At 43.2% G+C, this 25,973-nt stretch overlaps 1 protein-coding gene across 6 annotated transcripts in view; it reads left to right on the top strand.

The window, feature by feature from the left end:
• Positions 1 to 25,973, top strand: part of PKNOX2 (PBX/knotted 1 homeobox 2) — a 416,847-nt gene that overhangs the window by 178,598 nt on the left and 212,276 nt on the right. For all 6 annotated transcript variants that reach the window (XM_083480587.1, XM_083480583.1, XM_083480589.1 and 3 more), the window contains one exon: positions 14,840 to 15,065. The gene's annotated coding sequence lies outside the window, so the exon portion shown is untranslated. The remainder of the gene's footprint in view (positions 1 to 14,839; positions 15,066 to 25,973) is intronic.

The raw sequence follows: 25,973 nt of genomic DNA, 5'->3' as shown, positions 1-25,973 counted from the left end.
CCCACCAAAGACTTCCCTCAGCTCCCCTCTCTGATTTCTTTGCACATATCGCTCTCTGCATATTATAAAATTGTACATATCTTTATTTTGTCTATCATATGTTTGCCTAATAAATTTGTGGGTGCTTATTCAAAACCTGCCAAGGAGTCCAGTTCATTTTGTTGTCTTTTTAGGTAACTTGTAAAAAGCTCCCAATCTTCCTTAAAGTCACAGTTGTCCTTGTACCACAATTTGTATGCCAATTTAGCCAGCTCAGCATAGTTCATCATAGGCAGATGCTGAACACTGTAAAAACAGGATGTTGGGTGAGTTAGGCCTTGCAGTTGACGCAGGAAGGCTCCTTTTATGGAAGGCAAAGTTATGAAGTGGAAAGCTTCCATAAGTACAGGGCGTTCCCTGCTTTAGAACTACACACTTTGTCTCATGGGTTGTTGCCATCTGTCTGTCTTGGGGGGACAATGTAGGAGTGTGCCTTTTGGGGTGAAGTGAAATCGCTGAAGAGTTACAGCGCCTGCTGTGGCTGTAGAGAAATGACCTGAGAGACATGTTTTGTTGCAGCCGGGGCAGATGAAGGCATCCGATTGTGCTGAACCAAATGCGCCATGGTGTTTCTTCTGTCTGTCCTCTTCTCAGCAGTCATTCCTACACAATTATCTCTTCTACTGACAAAGGCAACCTGGGAGCTTTAAATGAAAGGAGATGCAGCCATGCTTCAGAGTGCAGGGCTTGGCATCATGCACTCACTCTCCCACCTGCAATGGCCTTCATTCAAGAACAATGAAAGCCTGAATAGGGATAGTGGTACTTTCTAAAGCAATGGTAGGCAAACTAAGGCCCGGGGACCAAATCTGGTCCAATCGCCTTCTAAATCTGGCCCGCAGATGGTCTGGGAATCAACGTGTTTTTACATGAGAAGAATGTGGCCTTTTATTTAAAATGCATCTCTGGGTTATTTGTGGGGCCTGCCTGGTGTTTTTACATGAGTAGAAAGTGTGCTCTCTGGGTTATTTGTTGGGCATAGGAATTCATTCATTTCCCCCTCCAAAATATAGCCCAGGCCCCCACAAGGTCTGAGGGACAGCAGACCCTGCTGAAAATGTTTGCTGACCCCTGTTTTAAGTGACCTCGTTTTGAAATTACATGATTCTGTACTTTTGCCACCTATTGGCAAATAAAGAAACTGCTTATAAGAGGGATATGCAAATATGGCTGCAATTATCTAAATGCGTTTTATTTCCTTATTTATTTAGGCAAGATGCATACCACTTAATTGCAATCACCTCTAAGTAGTGTACAAAGAAAAAACTCAATACAATTAAAATAAATATGAATTAAAACTATAAAATAAGAATTCGGCTAAAACGGCTGACAGAATTCTTCTTCTCCTTCTTCTTCTTCTTCTCCTTCTTCTTCTTCTTCTATGTCATCAGCTTGTACAGTCTGTTTAAACCTCAGCTGGGAGTTCCATAAAATTGCATCCACAATGCTGCTGTTGTTTATTGGATTTCTTACCTGCCTTTCACCATAAAGTCCATGGGCAGCTGTATTAAAATAAGTTAAAAGAATTCACAACCAAAAGAATAGGGAGGGTCCTAATATATCTTCCTTACATACATCAAAATGTAAGGCTGTTGTTGCACAGCTCATACTGCGCGATTTGTAGTGTAATATCAGAATCCTGGATTTGCATGAAGTCAGCTTAGGGACCAAAATAAAAGGAAGGTTGCACAGAAGCAGTAGTGGAACGTCCTCCCTTCAGATATCAAGGAGATAAGAGAATTACACAACTTTTGGAAGAGATCTGAAGGCAGTCCTATATTAAAGGTAAAGGGACCCCTGATCACTAGGTCCAGTCGTGACCGACTCTGGGGTTGCAGTGCTCATCTCGCTTTATTGGCCGAGGGAGCCGGCGTACAGCTTTCGGATCATGTGGCCAGCATGACTAAGCCGCTTCTGGCAAACCAGAGCAGCGCATGGAAATGCCGTTTACCTTCCCACCAGAGTGATACCTATTTATCTACTTGCACTTTGACATCCTTTCGAACTGCTAGGTTGGCAGGAGCAGGGACCGAGCAACGGGAGCTCACCCCGTCGTGGGGATTCAAACCGCCGACCTTCTGATCGGCAAGTCCTAGGCTCTGTGATTTAACCCACAGCACCACCCACGTCCCAGTCCTGTATTGGGAGGTTCTTAATGCTTGATGTTTTTATTATGTTTTTAGATATGCTGTAAGCCACCCAGAGTGGCTGAACAAACCCAGCCAGGTGGGCAGGGTAATAATAATAATAATAATAATAATAATAATAATAATAATAATAATAATACAATTGTGGTTTAAAACAATGACAGGAGTTTGAGTAAAGCAAGGCTGGAGAGAACTTAGAGGGAAATGGCAAAAGGTTTTGAGTAAGGTGCCTTAATCTCTTCCCATCTCTGCTATTTATCCATGTTAAAACTAGTTTTGTTTATTTAAAAAATCCTCAGTGTTTACTCAAATCTGAGCCATTGTTTAAAACCACATTTTTTGTCTCAGTGTTCCTCAGCCACTTCTTTACTCTTTACTTCTGCTGTTGTTTGAATACATCAAAAAGGTAGAGGCACTGAAAGGGGGGGAAATGGCTCTTTTAAACATCTCCCTTTCCATTCCTCAGCTGCCTGGAGGGCCACCGGTTCCCTATCCTTGTCTAGGGCCAGGTCATTTGAAGTACTGTCTGACCCCGTATGTGCCTACCCCGGCTTTAAGGTTTATCCAGGAAACTCTTTTATTGCAGCTGTATTCTGTAACGTGTTTTTGGTGGCTGATTTATTCTGCTTTATTAGTTGTTATATGAAGCTTCTCCAATGCTACCCTATTATTACTGCCTAGAGAAGCTAGAGCACAACAAAACTAGGTCAAAAACACAACCCTAGAACATTTGTGGGATGAAAAGTTATGGGATTTCAGCAGTAAGTTACAGGAGATGCACTAATTGGAAATGAAACAGTATGATTGCCCCAAAACTTTTGCAGGCATAAATACTATTGAAAGAAGGATCACGAACGACTGCCCCAATAGCATCATTAGCACAAATCATCATGAATGTGCAATAAAAAGGGACCCTCCGGCTCACCAGTTGGTACAAATAGACTGCAGGGTGCTAAGGACAGGCTATTTCAGTGATGGCCCCAGGTTTGTGAAATATACTCGGAGTTGAGAGTGGATTTCATTCTCTTTATTCAGCTCATAGTGGTGAGGAGAAATGGAATTTTCCCCAGAATGTCTGCTTTAAATACATTATTTACACAATGGGCCCCACGTGATTGGCTAATTCTGGAATTCTCCTGTAGGCCAATCAGGTTGCGGATTCACTTCCACCTGGAGCTGGATTGAGTGGCTCCTGTGGACCAATCAGACTGCTGCATCCTGGATTGTATTGTTCTAGGACCAATCAGACTGCTGCATTCTGGATCCTATTGTTCTAGGAACAATCAGACTGCTGCATTCTGTTTCCTATTGTTCTAGGACCAATCAGACTGCTGCATTTTGGATCCTATTCAGCTCAGTACAAAAAAACCTTGTACCGCTCTCTTCCCCGATAGTTCTGTCATGTCCCTGCTCCTTCTTGGAGAGCCAGTGTGGTGTAGTGTTTAAGAGCGGTAGTCTCGTAATCTGGGGAACCGGGTTCGTGTCTCCACTCCTCCACATGCAGCTGCTGGGTGACCTTGGGCCAGTCACATTTCTCTGAAGTCTCTCAGCCCCACTCACCTCACAGAGTGTTTGTTGTGGGGGAGGAAGGGAAAGGAGAATGTTAGCCACTTTGAGACTTCTTGAAGGGAGTGAAAGGCAGGATATCAAATCCAAACTCTTCTTCTTCTTCTTCTCCCATTTTTTTCAAAGACCGCCAAATGTTTTTCTTTTTTGCAATGCCCTTTTGGAATAATTCCTGCTTTTTTTAAAAAAAAAAAAAAAGTTTGCTCAGTTCAAAAGTTTGATGATTTGATATTATTTCAATGGTATTCATTGTTTTCTTTTTTGTTGTGAGGTGCCTTGGAAAGGTTTGTGCCCTGAAAGGAGGTGGGAAATAAATTACTATAATAAATAACAATACATAAATTTAATGTATAGAGTCTCTGAAAGAGACAGCTGAATCCTGAACGACAGCTCTAGAGACACACATGAGCAATGATTTAACAAGGCATTAATCCGAAAGTCAAAATGGAGCGAGCAATTTATCAGTGGCAGCGGACAGGTTTCAGGAACAGAAGCTGTCCCTGAAAAATAAAGACAGTACACAGACAAAGGAAATAAAGGGTGCCTTGTCCATCCAGATATGATTATTCCTCCCACTCTTCATTTTTATTACGTTTTATAATCACGACAATCTTGCTGAAGTTGCTTGGCTGCTAAGAGCTTTCCCTACTTCAGAATTGCTGTGTGGGTGGCAAGGTAGTGATTGCACCCATTCATACCCGACTTCATTGTTTGTTTGTTCCTGTAAGACATGCAAATAGATCACTGGCAGCCCTTGTACCTGGTGTTTCTTGGGGACTCAAAGAAACCGAAAGATCAGTGCAGTTTTGAAATCAGTGATCCAAAGCAATGAAGTTTTGGAAGGTGAAGTCTACCATCTTGATTCAAACCTGTGCCCAGTTGTATCCAAACTTGATCTCAGGAACCATCATGCAAAATTTGAATAAAATCAGTGCGGTTTTGAAAGATTCACTCCACCATCTTTATTCAAAACGACACCCACTTGCATCCAAACATAGAAAACCACCTACTCCTTGCTCTCAAAATTTGGTTGCCATATAACGAGAGGTGTTCAAATGCATGGCAAATAGACAAATAACTTCCCAAAATATATATCGTAGATTCTGGATCCTATTTTTGAATCCATGAGTTTGGTGTCAATGGGTCATGAAGGTCCTTAACCAGTGTTGCATGCAGCTGATTAAAAGTTTAAGTCAGGCTTTTGGGAACTGACTACTTTTAATGAAAGAACTGGTTCCATGCCGTTTTTATTGTAATTATTTGTATGGTTTTAATAGATCTGTGTGGATGTGTTTAGCTGTTCTTATTTCTATCTGTAAGCCACCTTGAGACTCCTGTCAGGGAAGAAGGCAGAGTATAAATAAATATATGTTGTTAGCATCCATCTGTCTGAGAGACAATGGAGTGTGCCTCCAGGGGTGAAGTCAAACTGGTAGAGTATCACAGCACCTGCTGTGGCTGCAGAGACCAGTAACTTGTAACTGCTGCCTCCCGTGTTGTCATTTTCTGAAGCAGAATTGTTATAACTGAGCCTCACCTAAAATAAATAAAATGCTGCCTATTTGTTTGAATTGTATTATCAACATATGTGTGAGAAAGAGAGAAACATCTACAGCAGGGGTCTGCAACCTTTAAGACAAAAAGAGCCACTTGGACCCGTTTCCGAAGAAAAAAAAGCTGGGAGCCGCAAAACTCGTCATTATAAAAATAACTTTTTGTCACTTTTTTATTATTTCTTTGTTTGACCCCTCAGAATTACTCCTCCTCATAGAAATAAACGTTAAATTAACAAGTTACCTTTTTGTGTGTGTGTGTTCTTCACTCCCCTTCAAAACAGTGACCAGCGTACATGCCCCCTTTCAATGCAGTGACCAGCGTACATGCCCCTTACAATGTAGCGGGCGGGTGGGCGGGAAGGTGACGTCGGGATGGTGCGTGACTAACGCACGCACCGTCCCCATGCGACGTCACAGCCAGTACAGCGCCCGCCACAGTGGGGAGTGTCGGGGCGCACAATGCACCTCTGCCCCTCGCTAGTATCTGCCCCGGAGCCGCGGCAAAGGCGTAAAAGAGCCACATGCGGCTCCGGAGTCACGGGTTGCTGACCCCTGGTCTACAGAAACCTTAACTGTCAAAGCAGTTTATATATTCAGCTACTCTCATAGGAGTGAAACTATAATATGTGTCAGATGCTAAGAAATAGATATGTTGCCCTTATGTTACCATGCCAAGTTTAAAGTTCTTGTATAAATTAATGAGACCTTTAACAACTTGGGTCTAGGATACCTTATGGACCGGTCCATTCCTTATATCCCTGCCCTATCACTGAGATCCTTAGGGTGATCTGTTAGTGATCCACTATGGCTCAGATCCACAGTTCGTATTCCCCAGAAGTCGGTATTGTGGGTCCAGTTTTGTGAAACTTCCTCTTGCCAGAGGTCAGAGAGATGCCCTCTCTGTTGAACTTCAGGCACTTGGCGAAGACCTTTCTATTTCAGCAGGAATTGTAAATAAGCTTTCTGTTTTCCTGATTCATTTTAATTGATCATTATCCTCTGTGTGCTTTGTGTAATCTCTGCATACACTGGTAAGAAATGTTGGTTATTAAGCAGTGTATTAATAGTCTTGGTACTAAAGGCCCTATACAGCTCAAGACCAGGTTACACGAGAGACTGCTTACGTGCCCACTAGGTCACTATTGGGTCTGCAGGAGGACTTCTCCAGCAAGTTGCATAGTAACTCAGAGCAGGGCTTTCTTAGAATCATAGCTGGAAGGAGCCACGAGGGTCATCTAATCCAACCCTCTGCAACGCAGGCGTTTTTTGCCAAAAGTGGTTGATTGAACACACAACCCTGGAATTAAGAATCTCATGCTCTACCGACTCAGTGGAGCCCTTGTTCTCTGGAATAGCATTCCTGCCAATGTATGACTGGGGCCCGCAATCTGAACTTTCCATAAGCGACTGAAGACATTTTTGTTCCAAAAGGCCATGGGTAGGCAAACTAAGGCCCGGGGGCCGGATGCGGCCCAATCGCCTTCGCAATCAGGCCCGCAGACGGTCCTGGAATCAGAGTGTTTTTACATGAGTATAACATGTCCTTTTATTTTAAATGCATCTCTGGGTTATTTGTGGGGCATAGGAATTCGTTCATTTCCCCCCCAAAAATATAGTCCGGCCCCCCACAAGGTCTGCAGGACAATGGACTGGCCCCTGCTGGAAAAGTTTGCTGACCCCTGCAAAAGGCTTTCCCAGCTGAGTGAAGGGATCTCTGCCGAGGGTGTGTATTTTGGGTGTGTGTGTGTGTGTGTGTGTGTGTGTGTGTTAAACAGATCTGATTTTTTTATGTTCCTTTAACAGTTTTTAGCTGTTTTATTGTGCAGTTGAGATGCTTGTGTGGAAGGTGATTAATAAACGACTAGCAATTATAATAAATAAAAATAGCGGTAGCTTCCATGGGGATGTCAGGGGCTCAAATGGGTTCACCGCAATTTCACAGAATGCATTTTGTAGAACAATTGTGAGGTGTCCACCAGCTATCATCTGCCACCTTTCCGTGAAAATGATATCCAAATTATGTTGATTACATGCAGCTAAAATATGCAAATAAGATGGATTTCCTACAGCTCATGATGTGGCGTTCAGGATTTTAACAAATTCCTTACTCCTGCCTAGAAATAGCGTATGTGGGGAGAGAGAGAAAGAGAGAGAGAGAGAGAGACTGTGTGGGTGTGGGTGTGTGATAGAAATGGGATTCAGGATGAGAGCTGCTTAATCTTCTGATATTACCCCGATAAAAAACTGAAACCATTGCTGGCCAAGTTCGAAAGGGAAAGTCTCCCTAGGGAAAGCAATTGGAATTTATTTGCTAAACAAAGTCCAGTGGAGCAACATGCATTTTGGTTCAGCATTCTCTCAAGGGTGAATATTTGGAAGGGGAGGAAAAATATAGGTCATATTTAGTCATGGTGATTATCTTCCACGAAAGGAAGAAGGGGCTGTTACGCGAGGCTCCTGTTGCGATGCTGCGACAAAAATTGCCAATTGCAATCAGCCACCACGTAAAGAGGTTAATATCTAGGAGCAGAAAGAAAGTTGTGTATAGCTAGACTATTGCTCCACTTTGCTGTGTAAGGAAGCTAAGAGTATTATTCCGCCCCAACCCACTCCAAGTAAGTAGGTTATATGACAGACAACTACCAAAAATGTCACTACATAAAAAATGTCCTGTGTGTGATAGCTCTAACCACATACAGAGCACAGCGGTGGTTTTCTGTAGCATCTGAAAACAGTAAACACAATCTGCATGAAACTGCTGATTGGGCCCATCCAGAACTTTGGAGTGTGTCAGTATGCTGATGACACACAGCTCTGTTCTTCAAATGAAAAGGTGGATGTACGGAACTGGTGGGAGTGCCTGGTCGTAGGAATGGATTGGATGAGGGTCAATAAACGGAAGCTCAGCCTAGACAAGACAGATATGATATTAGTTTATCAGCTCCATCTGGTACGCAGGCTGAGACCCTACCTGCCTGGGGACTGTCTTGCCAGAGCAGTGCATGCTCTGGTTATCTCTCGCTTGGACTACTGCAATGCACTCTATGTGGGGCTACCTTTGAAGGTGACCCGGAAACTACGACTAATCCAGAATACGGCAGCTAGACTAGTGACTGGGAGTGGCCGCCGAGACCACATAACACTGGTCTTGAAAGACCTACACTGGCTCCCAGTACGTTTCCGAGCACAATTCAAAGTGTCAGTGCTGACTTTTAAAGCCCTAAATGGCCTCGGTCCAGTATACTTGAAGGAGCGTCTCCACCCCCATCATTCTGACCGGACACTGAGGTCCAGTGCTGCGGGCCTTCTGGCTGTTCCCCCACTGTGAGAAGTGAAGCTACAGGGAACCAGGCAGAGGGCCTTCTTGGTAGTGGCACCCGCCCTGTGGAATGCCCTCCCACCAGATGTCAAAGAGAAAAACAACTACCAGACTTTTAGAAGACATCTGAAGGCAGCCCTGTTTAGGGAAGCTTTTAATGTTTAATAGGTTATTGTATTTTAGTGTTCTGTTGGAAGCCGCCCAGAGTGGCTGGGGAGGCCCAGCCAGATGGGGTATAAATAATAAATTATTATTATTATTATTATTATTATTATTATTATTATTATTATTGATCCCCCAGCTGGTTGAGCAGGCCTCAGTCTGTTCTGCACACGATTGCTTTCCACCAGCTTTGCAGGCTGCCTAGAGATAACCTGGCTCTGGTGATCGGTGCTGTGGTAACTTCCGGGTTAGATTACTGCAATGTGCTATACATGGGGCTGCCTTTGAAGATAGTTCGAAGCCAGTGGCTCGTCTAGTCCAGGATCCTGTTATCACTGTATTAAAAGGGCATGCGGGTGGCACTGTGGTATAAACCTCTGAGCCTCTTCGACTTGCCGATCAGAAGGTCGGCGGTTCGAATCCCCATCACGGGGCGAGATCCTGTTGCTCTGTCCCAGCTTCTGCCAACCTAGCAGTTCGAAAGCACGCCAGTGCAAGTAGTTAAATAGGTATCGCTATGGTAGGAAGGTAAATGGCATTTCTTTGCACTCTGGTTTCCCTCACAGTGTCCCGTTGTGCCAGAAGCGGTTTAGTCCTGCTGGCCACATGACCCGGAAAGCTGTCTGTGGACAAACACCAGCTCCCTCGGCCTGAAAGCGAGATGAGCACTGCAACCCCATAGTCACCTTTGACTGGACTTAACCATCCAGGGGTCCTTTACCTTTACCTTTTTTTATCTATCACTTTCTTGTTTGGATGCTTAATTATTACTGGGTTTTTTTTAAAAAAATATGCTTTTAATTTGGTTATAATTCACCTTTGTATAAGACAAGTAAAACTGAGTAAGCTATAATAGGAAACCAAATGTTACTATTTGATAAAACAAGCTTCTCTCACTTCCTCTGATATTTGAGTGGCTGTGGCAACAGGGAAATACATGGTTGACCCCTGTGACTAGAGGCAACCATATACCTGAAGTTTGTCACAACATGCTAAGTTGGCCTGGTGTCCACATAGCTTAAAAAAGCTCCATAGCTTTCAGGGTGTCCTGGTTTTACTGTTTGAAATATGGCAACCCTACTACAGTATGATGTGCCAACAACATAGTAACTGAGTGTTACTTTTTGGTAAGCCAAGTTTTCCTCACTTCTTCCCATTTCTGTGTGGTTGTGGCAGTGGGGTGACCTCTGGGCTTAGAGGTTACTTTCTACATACAGAACTAGCCACACTGTACAGAAATTCATTCATGTATGAGACTACAGCAGCAAGAACATTACTTGCCCAACAATGGAAAGAAGAAGTAGTCCCAGCAAAGGAAGAATGGATACAAAAACTTATGGAATATGCAGAAATGGTGGAACTTACCAGAAGAATAAGAAATCAAGATAACAAACTTTTTATAAAAGAATGGAAATGGTTTAGTGAATATTCACAGATAAATTGTAAACAGATAAAAACATTGACAGGATTATTGTAATAACCTGCAGTTTCATAAGAGTGTATATTTACAGAAGATGAATAAATGAGCAAATTAAGTTAATTAGGATATGAAGAAGATATTAAAAATAAATTTAAGGAACGGCAGGAAGAGGGGGAAGGAAGTCAAGTTTTGAAATGTCAAAATGGTTGTAAAATCAGTGAATTGTATAAACCTGAAAAGTATAAATACTTTTTAAAAAAGAGAGAGATTATACATAATTAGTCACAACATGCTATATCAGCCTGTCCGTGATGTGGTTAGCCTTGATCGGTTTGCAAACAGGGATATATATATATCCCTAGCTGCTGATCTATGTGATTTCCTTCAGCGGAAAGGTGGAGGCCATTTGAAAACACAACTGTTTAAAGCTGAATCGAAGTTTCCTCTGTGTGCAAGGGATTTCTTTCGCATGGGGGTGCTCAAAATGGTGTACCCCACAAACATCCCTGCACTTTGAGGTGTTGCAGTCTGTTCTTCCACCTTTTTCTGCCTCACTTGTAGACCCAGCCTCCCTCCCTCTCTCGTCTTTCTAGCCAAGATAAAACGGAGGTTAAGGTTAGTAGAAATAAGAGTTTATTTCAGTCGTGGCCTGCTTTCTGCTTGCTACAAGACTATTCTCATGCAGCTACCATAGCACTGCAATTGCTTCCCAGTTGGTGGAGCCAGAGGAATCTGTAGGCAGAGTGGCAGAGCTTTGCAGTACTAGGCAAGGTGTCACTTCCAAGGTATTTGTTTCTAAGTCTGTTCCTGCATTCATCTGCAGTTTTTCAAAATGAAGATCTCTGAATTTATATCGGTGCAGGCATTTCAAATGTATCTTACCCTAAAATATGCATATTGTGACATCCTGTGTTCTGAGAACTGCGTTGCAAAATTCAGAGACGTGCAGAAACTGAAGGATTCAATACATTCTGATCTGCACTTTAGTTTGGAAGGTGCAGGTCAGATCAGTTAACACTAGAATCCCCCAAATCCTTAGAATTTGCAAAATTCCCCAAAACTCTCCATAGTCTACTGAAAGATAATGCTGCATATTCAATCTTTCAAGTGTTCCTGTGCAGCAGGATCTTTAGGTAGGTGATGGAAACCCTGGAAAATAGTGATAATGAGAGCAGTACAAGGGTTTGGAATCTCAAGGCCATTCTGACTTGGTTTCCCTTTCAGTTTTTGAGCAAAAGGAAAGTGAGACCAGATCATTAAGCTTTGCCTGCTACCTAAGAAAATGTGGTTCTGAACACACACACACACACACACACACACACACGAAGAACCAAATTCCCAGAGTAGTGGAAAACTATATTGGATTGTGGTGGCCTTTGGCTGTGAGCAATAAAGTTTGCCTGGGTATGCCGGAAAACCCTGTGTATTTATACATTCTCTGATTTTGTCCCCAGAGATCTGCAGTAGTTGAACCAAAAGTTATCGCCTTACCTCAATAATTACAGCTTGAGTTTTTTATGAGCTGTCTTATGCAAGAGGTCAGTCCGAGTAGTAATAATGGCCCCCTCTGTTAAACACACAGGTCTCCCCACACACACCTGTAAAATGTGGAGGGAGATCGACATTTTCTGCGCTGGGTCATTGCTTTTCCATCCAAAATGGCTCCGAAAACACAGAAGAGGGTATGGTTTGGCCTCATTGGCATGTTGTCAGCATTAAATGTGGCATCAAAAGCAGCAAAATTAAGTGTGTTCCCCCCCCCCATACCAGATTTTTTTTCCTCCTGACTGAATCGAACAATGCCGTTGCCATAGAAACAGCCTTTCTCAAAAAGGTCACTTGGAAGAAACTGTGTTTTAGGTGCAACTCAAGGAGATTATGGGGGATTAGCTAATTTATATATATATTTCTTTAAAGGAAATATTATGAGCGAATAATATCCAGCTGAACTGGAAGGCTCTCTCAGTAAATTAAAAACTCTGTGATAAAAGCTTTATTTCCCCTTTTCAAAATAGGAACGGTATGCAGTCGGGTGATATCTGAAATAGAGATAGTGTGTGTGTGTGTGTGTGTGTGTGTGTGTTTAACTTGGTTTTAATTAAACCTCAGTCAGGGCTGAGAAATGTGGTGAGAGCAGATAATTGCCATATTCCCAATGCAGATTTTAAACTATGGCTTTGATATGTGTAACTCCTGACTTACTTGTACCCCTCCATTGCTTCCAGGGTGAGCTGATGCTCTTCCACCTTTCAAGGAGAGTAGGCCAAGGCCACATCCACACCAAACATTTAAAGCATTCTTGTACCACTTTATTACCCCTCACAGAATCCTGGGAACTGTAGTTTGCTATGGGGGCTGAGTTGCCAGATCCCTGTACCCCTTACAGAGTTTCAATTCTCCGAGTTCCCTGGGAAGAGGGACGGTTAGATAAGCAATTTTGGAAACGGTAGCTCTGTGGGGGGAGTGGGGGGGGGTCTCTAAACAACTCTCAGAAGCCTTCGTAAATGATTGTTGTTGCTATAATCATCATAATTTACTAAATTTCCATAACAATCTTCATCCGAAGATCACAGGGCAGTTTACAATAAAAAAACTCACAAAAATGCATAACATAAAGGTAAAGAGACCCCTGACCATTAAGTCCAGTTGTGGACAACTCTGGGCTTGTAGCGCTCATCTCACTTTATTGGCCAATGGAGCCAGCGTACAGCTTCCGGGTCATGTGGCCAGCATGACTAAGCCACTTCTGGCGAACCAGAGCAGCGCACAGAAACGCCGTTTACCTTCCCGCTGGAGCAGTACCTATTTATCTGTTTGCACTTTGATGTGCTTTTGAACTGCTAGGTGGGAAAAGCAGGGACCGAGCAACAGGAGCTCACCCCGTCACGGGGATTCGGACCGTGACCTTCTGATCGGCAAGCCCTAGGCTCTGTGGTTTAACCCACAGAGCCACCTGCGTCCCTTAACGCTTAACATAGTAACAAACAAAAACAACATCTCCCCAACGAAATCGTGGGAGAAGTGGAATGGGTTTTTTGCCTGGTGCCTGAAGATAATCAACGAAGGCCCCAGGTGAGCCACCCCCGGAAGAGTATTCCACAAACTACAGTTCCAGTGATTCTGTGCCGGAAGCCCTGGCTGCATGCAGTTCTATGAGAGTGCTTTAAATGTAGGGTATGGATGCAACCCAAATGCAGTGTGAGAGAAAAATATGGGAAGAGGCAGGAGACCCTCCAAGTGTCCCTATTTTCCAGGGACAGTCCTGGATTTACAGAAGCTGTCCCAGTTTGATTTGACCCTGGAATGTCCCGCTTTTCCTAAGGACGTCCCAATTTCCATCAGAGAATGTCAGAGGCTGTGGGTGCAGTGAGAATGAAACTTAAAGGCTGTAGTGAAGAAGCTATTGCCTGAGACATAATGATGTTGCCCATCTACTCTGGGCGGCTTCCAATAAAATATTGAAAAACAATAAAACCTCAAACATTAAAAACCTCCCTGTCTTCAGATGCCTTCTAAAGTCAAATAGATGTTTATTTCCTTGACATCTGAGGGAGGGCGTTCCACAGGGCGTGCACTACTACCGAGAAGGCCCTCTGCTTGGTTCCCTGTAACCTCGCTTCTCACAAGGAGCGAACTGCCAGAAGCATAGCTGTCAACTTTTCCATTTTCTTGCGAGGAATCCTATTCGGAATAAGGGAATTTCCCTTTAAAAAAGGGAAACGTTGACAGCCATGGCCAGAAGGCCCTCAGAGGAGGACCTCAGTGTCTGGGATGAATGATGGGGGTGGAGATGTTCCTCCAGGTATACTGGGCCGAGCCTGTTTAGGGCTTTAAAGGTCAGCACCAGTACATTTATTATGTGAAAGGCCATAATTATCTTAATATAATAATGTCTTCGGGGCTTCTTCTGAATCAGTAGTCTGAGTCAGTAGGGATAGCCAAGGCCTATGGGCACATTCAGATTTTTGAGCAAAACCTCCACCTCTGATCACTTCTCTCACCTGTTCCCCAGTTCAGCTGCCCCCCAACAGAGAGTGAAAACTTCGCTTTCCCAGTGGATTTGGGTAAAAGTTTGATCCAGTAGAATTAATCTGAGCCTTGAAAAGCACATAGAGCTGAAAGAAGAAGTGGAAGACAATATCTGTTTTCCAACTTCCTCCTACAGCACTGTGTACTTCTTAAGAGAGAGAAAAGTAACCGACCTCACCACCACATGGCCAAGGAGCCGGCCCGTACAGGGGGGTGAGCAACCAGGTACACTTGTCCAAGACTTTGGAAGGCTTAACTGGCCTAAACTGGCTAACAAGAGCCCCGTCTTGGGACTCAGGTAAGATCTGCATGGGCCTGCCAAGGGGGCAGCTCATAGGCTCTGTGGGTATGTAGTGAGATAATACAACATTTCTATAAGAATCGGAAATAAAGCCTTCAAATGGTCAAATTTACATTCACTAACCATTGCCGTAGGAATATATTTGAACTATTATTTCCTCCACTATATTTATTTAGTTGTTGTTGTTGTTGTTGTTCTTCTTCTTCTTCTTCTTCTTCTTCTTCTTCTTCTTCTTCTTCTTCTTCTTCTTCTTCCTCTTCTCCATTGTAAACCTTTAATTGCTATCTTGATGTTTTTCAGATCAGTTTGCCCACTGATGAAGCTTGGCTTGAGTTCTAATCATTGCCAATCCAACTGTCCTCCGTCCGAACCAGCATTGTCAAACTTTTCAAACTTCATGGGACTTCTCTCTACGTTTTCATCACTGAACACGTTGAACAGCATCTGGAGCACAACAGAGTGCTGAGGGACCGCACATGCTACCTCTTGCCAGCCGGAGAAGAACCCATTAAAAAGTACTCTCTAGGTATGGATTTTCAATTGACTCAAGAAAGCATTTAATAGTTATTCTGTTCAGACGAACTTTCCCAAGCTTAGCATACCAAGCTATATGAATCAATTATATTTACTATATCAATTATACCACTCATTTTCCCAAAAGGAGTTGCGTTCATGAAAAATCTATGGTAGGTAGATACTCACTAAATTTATGATTATTTTTCCGTATAATGCTAAAAGCAAGGATTCCAGCTGTCTGTGTCCCCTGACTGCTCCCTGATCTCAGCTGAACTCACCGTGAATCTCCTGGAAGTGGGGCCACTGGTGACATGGAGAGCATGAGTGATGTGCACAGCTCTCCTTTTCCTCCAAGCGTTTTCTGAATGCAAGTAGACATAAAACTTGAATAGGGATTGCGTGAGGTGAGATGGCAATGAAGCAAGTCGTAAAAAGTGTGTGTGGCGAGGGGATGCTCATTGTGTTCAGTGTTGAGGAGGAATAGTAGCAACCTTCTGTGGTTCAATTGATGAAGGATATGCTATGAGTACAATGAATGAATGAATGAATACCTGCTTGAAGAAGCAGTAAAGGTAAAGGTAAAGGGACCTCTGACCAGTTGTGGCCGACTCTGGGGTTGAAGCACTCATCTCGCTTTATTCGCCGAGGCTGCCGGCGTACCGTTTCCGGATCATGTGGCCAGCATGACTAAGCCTCTTCTGGCGAACCAGAGCAGCGCACGGAAACGCCGTTTACCTTCCTGCTGGAGCGGTGCCTATTTATCTACTTGCACTTTGACGTGCTTTCGAACTGCTAGGTTGGCAGGAGCTGGGACCGAGCAACGGGAGCTCACCCCGTTGCAGGGATTAGAACCACCAATCTTCTGATCAGCAAGTCCTAGGCTCTGTGGTTTAACCCACAGCGCCATCCACGTCCCTTCTGAAGAAGCAGTACCATCTGCTTAATATTCCTCTCCTTGAGGTAGGGTCTGGCTTAGGGAAAGGCGACCTAGCTATGATTTGTCATGGTATCTATAACACATAACATGTTGTTAGGCAAGAAAGCAGGACATAGGATTATATCCAACTAAGTTCTACTCGAAGTAGATCCACTGAAAAGAATAAACCTAAGTTAGTCATGTCCGTTAACTTCACTGGGTTTACTCTGAGTAGGACTAGCATTGGCAACAACCAGGGACGCAGGTGCGCTGTGGTCTAAACCACTGAGCCCCTTGGGCTTGCCAATCAGAAGGTTGGCGGTTCAAATGCCCGCGATGAGGTGAGCTCCCGTTGCTCTGTCCCAGCTCCTGCCAACCTAGCAGTTTGAAAGCACGCCAGTGCAAGTAGATAAATAGGTACCGCTGCAGCTGGAAGGTAAATTGTGTTTCCATGCTCTCTGGTTTCTGTTGCGCCAGAAGTGGTTTAGTCATGCTGGCCACATGACCTGGAAAGCTGTCTGTGGACAAATGCCGTCTCCCTTGGCCTGAAAGCGAGATGCAAAACTCTGCAAATAGCCATTAAAATAATAACAATAAAAATTAAACAGCTGCAAAAAGCCTGCTGGCATCTAAAGTTCTGCCAAAAGACATGGGAAAGCCAAAAGCAAGGATGGCTGCTGTGTTTCTGCTGAAAGATTGGAACATGCAACACTCAAAGCCTGGCTTCTAGCTGTGGCCTCTCAGACCTCTGTAGGACTAGGGACAATGGTGCTTCTACAGATGATTTCAGCGATTGAGCTGGGATATAATGGCTCAGGTGGTCCTTCAGGTACCATGGACCCAAATTCGCACAGGTTCATATTGTTGAACACCTTGACACCACCCTGATTTCTCCCCACATCGCAATGCTTTTGTCTGAGCAAAACTCCCTGCTGCTTTCTGGTTAGGCAGTGACTTGTAAATATCTTGACTTTTTGTGCTACTTTAAATACTGTCTTGAGATTTTTTTGTTAATGTGCTGAGGAGTTAAATGTAATAGAACCATCATTAACCAATTTTATTGAACTAATAACTCAGAAAGACCCTGCTCTTACCATTTGTAGCTGGGCTAACAACTTAGCCATTTTTAGCACCCCAGTTAAGAATACTCCTAATTAAGAACCAGGAGATATACATAAAGAGACTGATGTGAAGTCCTCTTTCAATTTTTCAAACTGTGAGAATACCTCTTCGAGTTTTATGGTGTTACAATCTCTGCTTGAACAATCTGCAGACAGGATGTAAAATTATGTGCTGAATTGTGTGTGTGTTTAATTACTGTTAGACTCAGGACAGACAGGAGCCTTTTTAAAATGCAAAAATTAAAACATGCTATAAATACAGTGGTGGGGGAAGAGGGATAGTATAGTATAACATCACCATACATCTTGATGGCTTAAGAAAGCATTCATTTTATTGTAGAGTTTTAAAGAATTGATTGTTTTATTGCACTATATTATTCCTATGTCTGTTGTTCCGAATTGTCATGGTGAGGCACCTTGAACACCTTATGGTGGAGGGGAAGAATGCAGGTGCTTATTTAATAAGTAAATAACATGCATTCAGCTTCTTCCAGAAGGTACTTCTTACACCTGAACTAGCAGAAGCCAAAGCTAGCAGGGGAATATTATTACAGTGGTGCCTCGCAAGACGAAAAGAATCCGTTCTGTGATTCTCTTCGTCTAGCGGTTTTTTCGTCTTGTGACGCAAGCCCATTGACGGATTAGCGCTATTAGCGCTATTAGCGGCTTTTAGCGGCTTATCTGCTGATCGGATCAGCTGATAAGCGGTTTAGCGGCTTAGAAAAAGGGGGGAGGAAAAAAACCCCGCAGGGACTCGCAAGGCATTGTCGTCTTGCGAAGCAAGCCCATAGGAGATTCGTTTTGCGAAGCACCTCCAAAACGGAAAACTCTTTCGTCTAGCGAGTTTTCCGTCTTGCGAGGCATTCGTCTTGCAGGGCACCACTGTATTATTATTGTTGTTGTTGTTGTTACTGCTACTACTATTACTACAGTACTACTACTACTATTTTTAAAAAATCACTGCCACTCCAGTGAACAGTAGAAGAGTTGATGTGAAAAAATTACTATTATTATTATTTCTTGAATTTATATACCCCCATATACCTGGAGGTCTTAGGGCGGTTCACAGAACTGTGTATTTCTATTCTTGCTCCCATAAGCTGGAAAAATGGTGCTGTGAGATACTTTCTCATATGCAAACGTATTTATTACAAGCTACAGAGAGAATCTAGGCTCTCTTTGGATCAAGGGCAAATGGATCTTGTGAAAAATAGGCAGGTGAAACAGTTTTGATGCCTCCTCTAATCCAGCCCATTGACCCTAAGGCAGCTTCCATTATTGGTCAACCTGCATTGACTTCCACCACCTGTGACATTGTGGGCAGAATGTATGGGATCAAAGACATTTGCCATATACTGAGACAGAGACTGGCCTTCCACCAAGGTCTGAAAGCCTACAAGTGTGACGGTGCAGGGCTAGACGATCGGATCTCAGCTTGCTGGGGAACTCATAGGTGACTGACTCAGCCTATGTCAGAGCAGCACTGTGGCGATCACACAGGGTCCCCGGACGTTTGACGATCTATTGATCTCTGTGCCACCACTGTGATTGCCTCCTCACTGCCACCAACCCATTTCTCTCGGGTACACATGGAGTCCAGACAGTTGTTAACATTAACAAATAATCAAGTTTATTTTATAAGCATGAACAAGTTTATGGTTTCAGTTAATTTTTCTTGTCAGTTTCTTAATCTTAGTTTCTTTACTGACCTATACGTTCCTAACAACTTCAAACTGATTATCCCAGCTATCTATCTGACTCCACCTAACAGTTCCTCTCACTCTCTCACAACACAACTTGACCAACCCACAAACTTATCCTCCCTCTTCCTTCTCTACCTCCCAACTCTCAACTGGCTTTCTAACAGCACCAACTCTAACTCTAACTCCTCCCCTTGGGTTCCCACTGGCCAATCACTTCACACTCATTTAACCCTGTCCTTATGACCCACCTAGGAGGCAAACGCCACAAGCACGCATACTAGAAAAAAATACTGATGCAATGGTCTCAGATGGTCATGTGACCCTGTACTAATAGGTGTGGTTTTATGGACTTGGATTGATAGAAGGCTATCAATCAGTTAAAGATGGTTGAACTGATTAAATGTCTAGCATTTAACCAATCTGTCAGTTTGGATAACTGTCCAGAGGAATTACCAAGAGAGGCCCCCTTTGCTTAGCACCCTAGAAGGTTTGTAGGGAAGGAGGTAGTATTTGAGATACATTTTTCCGCCTTCCCACATGAGTTTGCAGTTATGATGATTATTTTTATTTCTTCTTTTTTTAAAAGTCATTGTGAAAATTCAGCAACATTTTAGTGGGAATTTTGCAAAGCAATTCCGTTTTATATAATACATTTTTGGCTGGAGAACTGCATTGCAAGATGACGAGGATGGCTGTGTTGAAGTCCATATATTGTTTCAGAAAGTGTGAATTGGGTTAGGTTTGCCTGTAACTGTGAACTGAATCGAATTTCTCCCCATCCGTATTCAGAACACCACAGGAAACTTACCAAGGGATGAATGAGTCACTATGTTTCCAGTCTGTGCCACCTTTACATGTCTTCTCTTAGAAGTTCATTCCATCCCATTTCCGTATCAATCTCCAATTTAGAAAGCAATGAAAAAAAATGTGCATAAGTCTTTAAATATGCATTTTAAACATATTTTCTCCAAAAATGCACTTTTCTAGATGCATTTTCCCCTCAAAATTTGTATTTATAAATGCATTTTTGAGTTGGTAAGTTCTATATAATGTTCAGAGAAATGTGAAATCCCTGGAAGATATGGATCAGAGCCGATCATATTCAGATTTGCAAAAATAGAATTCCTCAAGCACTTCTGATGGTGGATCCACAATCTGGGTGCATGATGGAATAACCTGACAGCGGCTTTCCTACACACTTGCTGATTTGCTTGCTGTATTTTTTAAAAATCTGCCCTGAAGATTTGTTGACCATTTCTTCCTAATTCTCACACACCCAAATCGAAGTGGGGTGTCTCTAAATTGTAACCAGTGAGAACAGCTGGAACCAAAAATAGCTGTCGATTGAGAGAGAACTTCTTGCTTGCACAGAGCAGCCTGGTATTCTGCCTGTTTACATTATTTTGGCTCTTAAAACCACTCTAGCGATGGGTCAGGCTGTGTTTCCATCTTGTAATCTCTGCTGTCAAGTAAACAGGACATGGAGGAAAGCTTCTTGTTAATGCAGAAGCAGAAAAAAACCAAAACTTTTAGAGGCTGTATGTCGTTCGAGCCTTTAACCCCACGGTGACCATCCAAATTGCATTTGTCTGACACAACTATGATGTTCTTGCAGGAGGGGGTGGCAGGGGGGTTGAAGTGATACCACACGGGCTGCTACTTCAGAAAATCCAGTTGCAAAGAAGTTCCTGTTTGTGCTTGAATTGGTTTCAAAGCTTGTTTTGGGAATGCAATTTACCTAGAAGAGCAGGAATGCAGCTTTGCCTCAGAGGGGGAAGAGAAGCTCTTAAACTGTGTGGAGTTAAATAAGTTTTCCTCTCCTCATCTCTGTTCCCATCCGCTTCAGGCACAGAGTGGTGACAGGTTGAAAAATGGACCGTTGCATAGCTGAGATAGCTAACTGGGGCCAGAGACGTCCCGTTTACCCTGTCCTGCTACAGAAGATTATGGATCGTGTACTGTGCAAACCAATTGAGAATTTCCTTTTTGTCTTGGCAACTTTTGGTATTCCCCAAGTCTTGAGTTGTGGGCCAGTTTTGCACAATGCACAGATGTCCGTACGTTTCTGAGCACAATTCAAAGTGTTGGTGCTGACCTTTAAAGCCCTAAATGGCCTTAGTCCAGTATACCTGAAGGAGCGTCTCCAACCCCATCGTTCTGCCCAGACACTGAGGTCCAGTGCCAAGGGCATTCTGGTAGTTCCCTCGCTGTGAGAAGCCAAGTTACAGGGAACCAGGCAGAGGGCCTTCTCGGTAGTGGCACCCACCCTGTGGAACACCCTCCCACCAGATGTCAAAAAGAAAAACAACTACCAGACTTCAGAAGACATCTGAAGGCAATCCTGTTCAGGGAAGTTTTTAATGTTTAATAGACTATTGTACTTTAATATTTTGTTGGAAGCCACCCAGAGTGGCTGGGGAAACCCAGCCAGATGGGCGGGATATAAATAAATTATTATTATTATTATTATTATTATTATTATTATTATTATTATTAGTGTGGAGAACCTTAGTGTGTGAACCAAGACCCCCTTAGGAAACAGCTGCTGCTTCACAGCAGTTGTTCCCATAACTGCCTGTAGTTGAAAAAACACAGCTGGAATTGTGGAAGCAGGAAGTTCTCCCTGTCTCTGGGAAGAGCTTGGTTCACAAGCTGTATTTCTCCCTGCAAGCGCATCCACCAGAACAGCCTGCATCCGAGTCTTTTAATCCGAGTCATCAAGAGAAACAGCAGTCACTTCTTGTCTCCTGAACAAAAATATGTTTTTATTTTATTTTTGTGAAGAGTGCTATTCTCAAATGCATTGGGCATACCCAGTAGACAATTGCAAGTACTTTTTATAAATAATACCATTTTTCCAGTACTTTGTGAGTTTAATGTTTTGGCTGGGGGTGGGGGTGGGAAGTGATACTGTCCCCCTCTTTTGGGGTTGAATTGCAGTCTCTCTCCCCCCCCCATGTTTAGCTACAAAAGTAACCCTGAAACCTGACATTTAATCAGAATATTTAGCATACTTGGAACAAATAGTTGTTGATGATGCAGGAAAAATCAGGGAGAGAGCAAAAATGCTTATCATTTCCAGTGACAACAGGAGACCTCATACAAAAAACACTTGAGCTAGCAGGAGTTCCATTGCATTTCATGGAAAGCAAAGAGAGGGAGGGGGGTATCTTGCAAGTTCAGAAAATAACTCATCAAAATAAAACAGGAAGAGAGGCAGCAAACAGAAAAGAGAGAATCAAGAAGAATGAAACAGGGCTGTCACCAGATTAAAGAAACCTTAGGGTGAAACTGTAAGGTAAAGGTAAAGGGACCCATGACCATTAGGTCCAGTGGTGACCGACTCTGGGGTTGTGGCGCTCATCTCACTTTACTGGCCAAGGGAGCCGGCGTACAGCTTCCAGGTCATGTGGCCAGCATGACTAAGCTGCTTCTGGCGAACCAGAGCAGTGCACGGAAACACCGTTTACCTTCCCGCCGGAGTGGTACCTATTTATCTACTTGCACTTTGACGTGCTTTCAAACTGCTAGGTTGGCAGGAGCAGGGACCAAGCAACGGGAGCTCACCCCGTTGCAGGGATTCAAACTGCCGACCTTCTGATCGGCAAGTCCTGGGCTTTGTGGATTAACCCACAGCGCCACCCGTGTCCCAGGGTGAAACTGTACATTGCACTTAATCCACGCGGCTACATGTCTTTCTTTTCCTTAGATTAATAGCAACTGCAGCAAGGGGTGGTGGTATTAAGATCACAACATGTAGGGAGGGAAAGTCAATCCTTCCCTATCCCAGCCACAACCTCACTTCCTCACATTGCTCCTGTAGCTTAGCAAAAAGGAGAAGAAGAAAAAAATCAATTTGTGCGAAGTCGGCATCACTGCACACAATATATGGGGCATTACAGTGGTGCCTCGCAAGACGAAAAGAATCCGTTCTGTGATTCTCTTCGTCTAGTGGTTTTTTCGTCTTGCGAAGCAAGCCCATTGACGGATTAGCGGATTAGCGCTATTAGCGGCTTTTAGCGGCTTATCAGCTGATCGGATCAGCTGATAAGCGGCTTAGCGGCTTAGAAAAAGGGGGGAGGAAAAAAACCCCGCAGGAACTCGCAAGACATTTTCGTCTTGTGAAGCAAGCCCATAGGAGATTCGTTTTGCGAAGCACCTCCAAAATGGAAAACTCTTTCGTCTAGCGAGTTTTCCGTCTTGCGAGGCATTTGTCTTGCGGGGCACCACTGTACAAGTAAACTTAGTTGACTGGTGGTTTAAGTTTTAGTGGCTCAGTAAATCAAATGATAAAATTTTCATCAGTGGGATTATGTATAAAATAGTAGGTCTGAAGCTGAAGGCGTATTTCCCTTTTGGGGCATATGTGGGGTGTAGCAAGAGGCATCCCAAAAACACATCCCCCAAACCCAGTTTCTCAAACAGAGGGAACTGCAGCAGCTTCCTGCAGCCAATCAGAAGCCGCACTTTGGTTTCTGAATGTTTTGGAAATTGAACGGACTTCCGGAACGGATTCCGTTCGACTTCCGAGGTGCGACTTTATCATTGTTGTGAGCTGCTCTGATTTTTTATTTGAATGGTGGTATATAAATATCTTTGTTAATAAATAAATTCCCCAAAAGCTGCTTGGGTGGAGAGGGTTAATTACAATTGTTTGTTACACACCTTGCTTTGTCCTTTCTTTTTTGCATGAATTTCTTTCTTCTCTCTATCTCCCTGGCTTTTGTATTTTTTGTTTTTTTAGATCCTCTGAACTTGGAAGTATTCCTTTTCTCCCCCGCTTTCTTCCCCCCTCCCTCTTCATTTTGCCTGAACGTGCGTCTTTGTCTCTCTGCGATTCAGGGTATTAACATGAGAGTGATGGCATTAATATTGATGTGGACCTCCCTTAGTAGAAGCTTCATTTCTGAGAGTGCCAGCAGCATATAAATAGTATTACTGGGTAATTAGCGAGCATCAAGCTGTGCTCTGATTTATCAGGATTTTATGTTTCACTTTTCTTGCCTCATCTAGCTTGTATTGGGTTTCCATTCCCAGATTGTGCCTAGAGAAACACTGAGCTGAACAGAGCAGAAATGGATGAGAACAATTCGGGAGCAATGACATGTTCTTGCTTGGCTCCTGTTTTCACCCCAATAGATCAGCTCCCATCAACTCTCAACAGCATGGCCAGTGGCCAGGGATGATGGGAGTTGTAGTTGTAGCAGCATCTGGACGGCCACAGCTTAGCCATTCTACAACAGAGATTATGCTTCTGTACAGAATGCAGCTGCTGGAACGCCAGCTGGGACTGGGTGTTGTGGAATCATAAAATCATGAGTTGGAAGGGTCCCGCAAGGATCATCTAGTCCAACCCTCTGCAATTCAGGAATGTACAACTTTCCCTTATGGGTATTGAACCTGCAACCTTGGCATTATCAGTTGTTGTTGTTGTTTAGTCGTTTAGTTGTGTCCAACTCTTCGTGACCCCATGGACCAGAGCACGCCAGGCACTTCTGTCTCCCACTGCCTCCCGCAGTTTAGTCAAACTCATGCTGGTAGCTACACTATCCAACCATCTCGTCCTCTGTCGTCCCCTTCTCCTTGTGCCCTCCATCTTTCCCAACACCAGGGTCTTTACCAGGGAGTCTTCTCTTCTCATGAGGCGGCCAAAGTATTGGAGTCTCAGCTTCAGGATCTGTCCTTCCAGTGAGCACTCAGGGCTGATTTCCTTCAGAATGGAGAGGTTTGATCTTCTTGCAGTCCATGAGACTCTCAAGAGTCTCCTCCAGAACCATAATTCAAAAGCATCAATTCTTCGGTGACCAGCCTTCTTTATGGTCCAGCTCTCACTCATTATCAGTACCACACTCTAACCGACTGAGATACTGAGATACCCAGAAATACATTTAACTCTGCTGCAAGAGATGCACTGACCTCCAGTCCATTTCTGAGTAGGGATGGCAGAGAATTTCGATTCAGCTTGCATTTAAAGGCAGAGCTACTTAATTTGCACTTTCCAAAACAATGCACAATTTGAAACACAGCCATTCATGGAAATTCACCCTTCTCTGAATTTTGCGGTGAAGTTTTCCAGCCGAATTTTGTGTGCAAATATATATACCAGAGTAAAATGTGCATAGAATGGCATATGCTATTTATTTGTTTTTATTTCATGAAATTTATACACTGCTTAATTGTAAAAACTCATAAAGGGAATTTTACAGAAAGCATAATATTAGTAAATGCAACTTACAAAAATCCATTATATTTGCAGAAAGTACATTGCAAAAATGTTTGTATTTGGAGCGACACCTTCATTCTCTTAATTTTGGTGCTAAGCAAAGGCCTTTAATTTCCCCCAGGCCTTTTATAACTTTTCAAAATTGAGCTTTTCTGCTGCTTTCGGGAGCTTTTTCCATTGAATTGTTGGATTCCTCTCTCTCCCGCCCTAAAATACCCTGGAATCTTTGAAGGGTGGGATATAAATCTGTTATATACAATATTATTAGAAAGGAAAACTTCTGGATCTATCAATCTGTTTAAATATTTATCAACTGCACTTTAATATAAAACATCTCAAGGCAGTATACAACCTAAAAAGCACAGCAAAGCATCTCAGGTTTGAAAGTCCTGTCTGAAAAATACAGTTTTTAGAAGATGTTTGAAAAAGAGCAGAGAGGACCCCTGCTAATTTTGGCCTAGAGATCCAAGACCTAAAAGCACAGGGATTTAATGTAGGAGACAAAACTCTTAAAAGCAAAACAAAACAAAACCTAGCTTCAGATTTTTAAGAAAAGAGCTCTCCTTTTGCACATGCCATGTTCCTTAGAATCATTCCATCCTGGGTGCTCATAAAACTAGAGGGGGTTTCACACATGTTGAATGAACCTGGGAGGGGGGGGAGTTCCGGGGTCCATGCAGTCACCCACCACTGTCATCTGGGCTGCTGCCATAACCACACTCCTTTGACATTTGCACACCCTTTGGATATTGAAAGCCATTCTACTTCTATATGTTATGTCAAAAGTTCATTTCTTCACTGCCTTTTAGCCAAAAAGGCCCTCAAGGCACCTCACAAGGAATAATACAAAGGATAATTCAGGCAAAAAAATTTTTTAAAAAAATAGTGTAGGAAAAATTAAAACAAAATCTAAAATGCATTCACATTTCTGCCAAAAGGGAGTACCCAGCAAAAT

The sequence above is a fragment of the Podarcis liolepis genome, assembly GCF_965112155.1.
Source record: "Podarcis liolepis genome assembly, chromosome: 16".
Lineage (NCBI taxonomy): Eukaryota > Metazoa > Chordata > Lepidosauria > Squamata > Lacertidae > Podarcis > Podarcis liolepis.
This window is presented reverse-complemented; position numbering and strand designations above follow the sequence as displayed.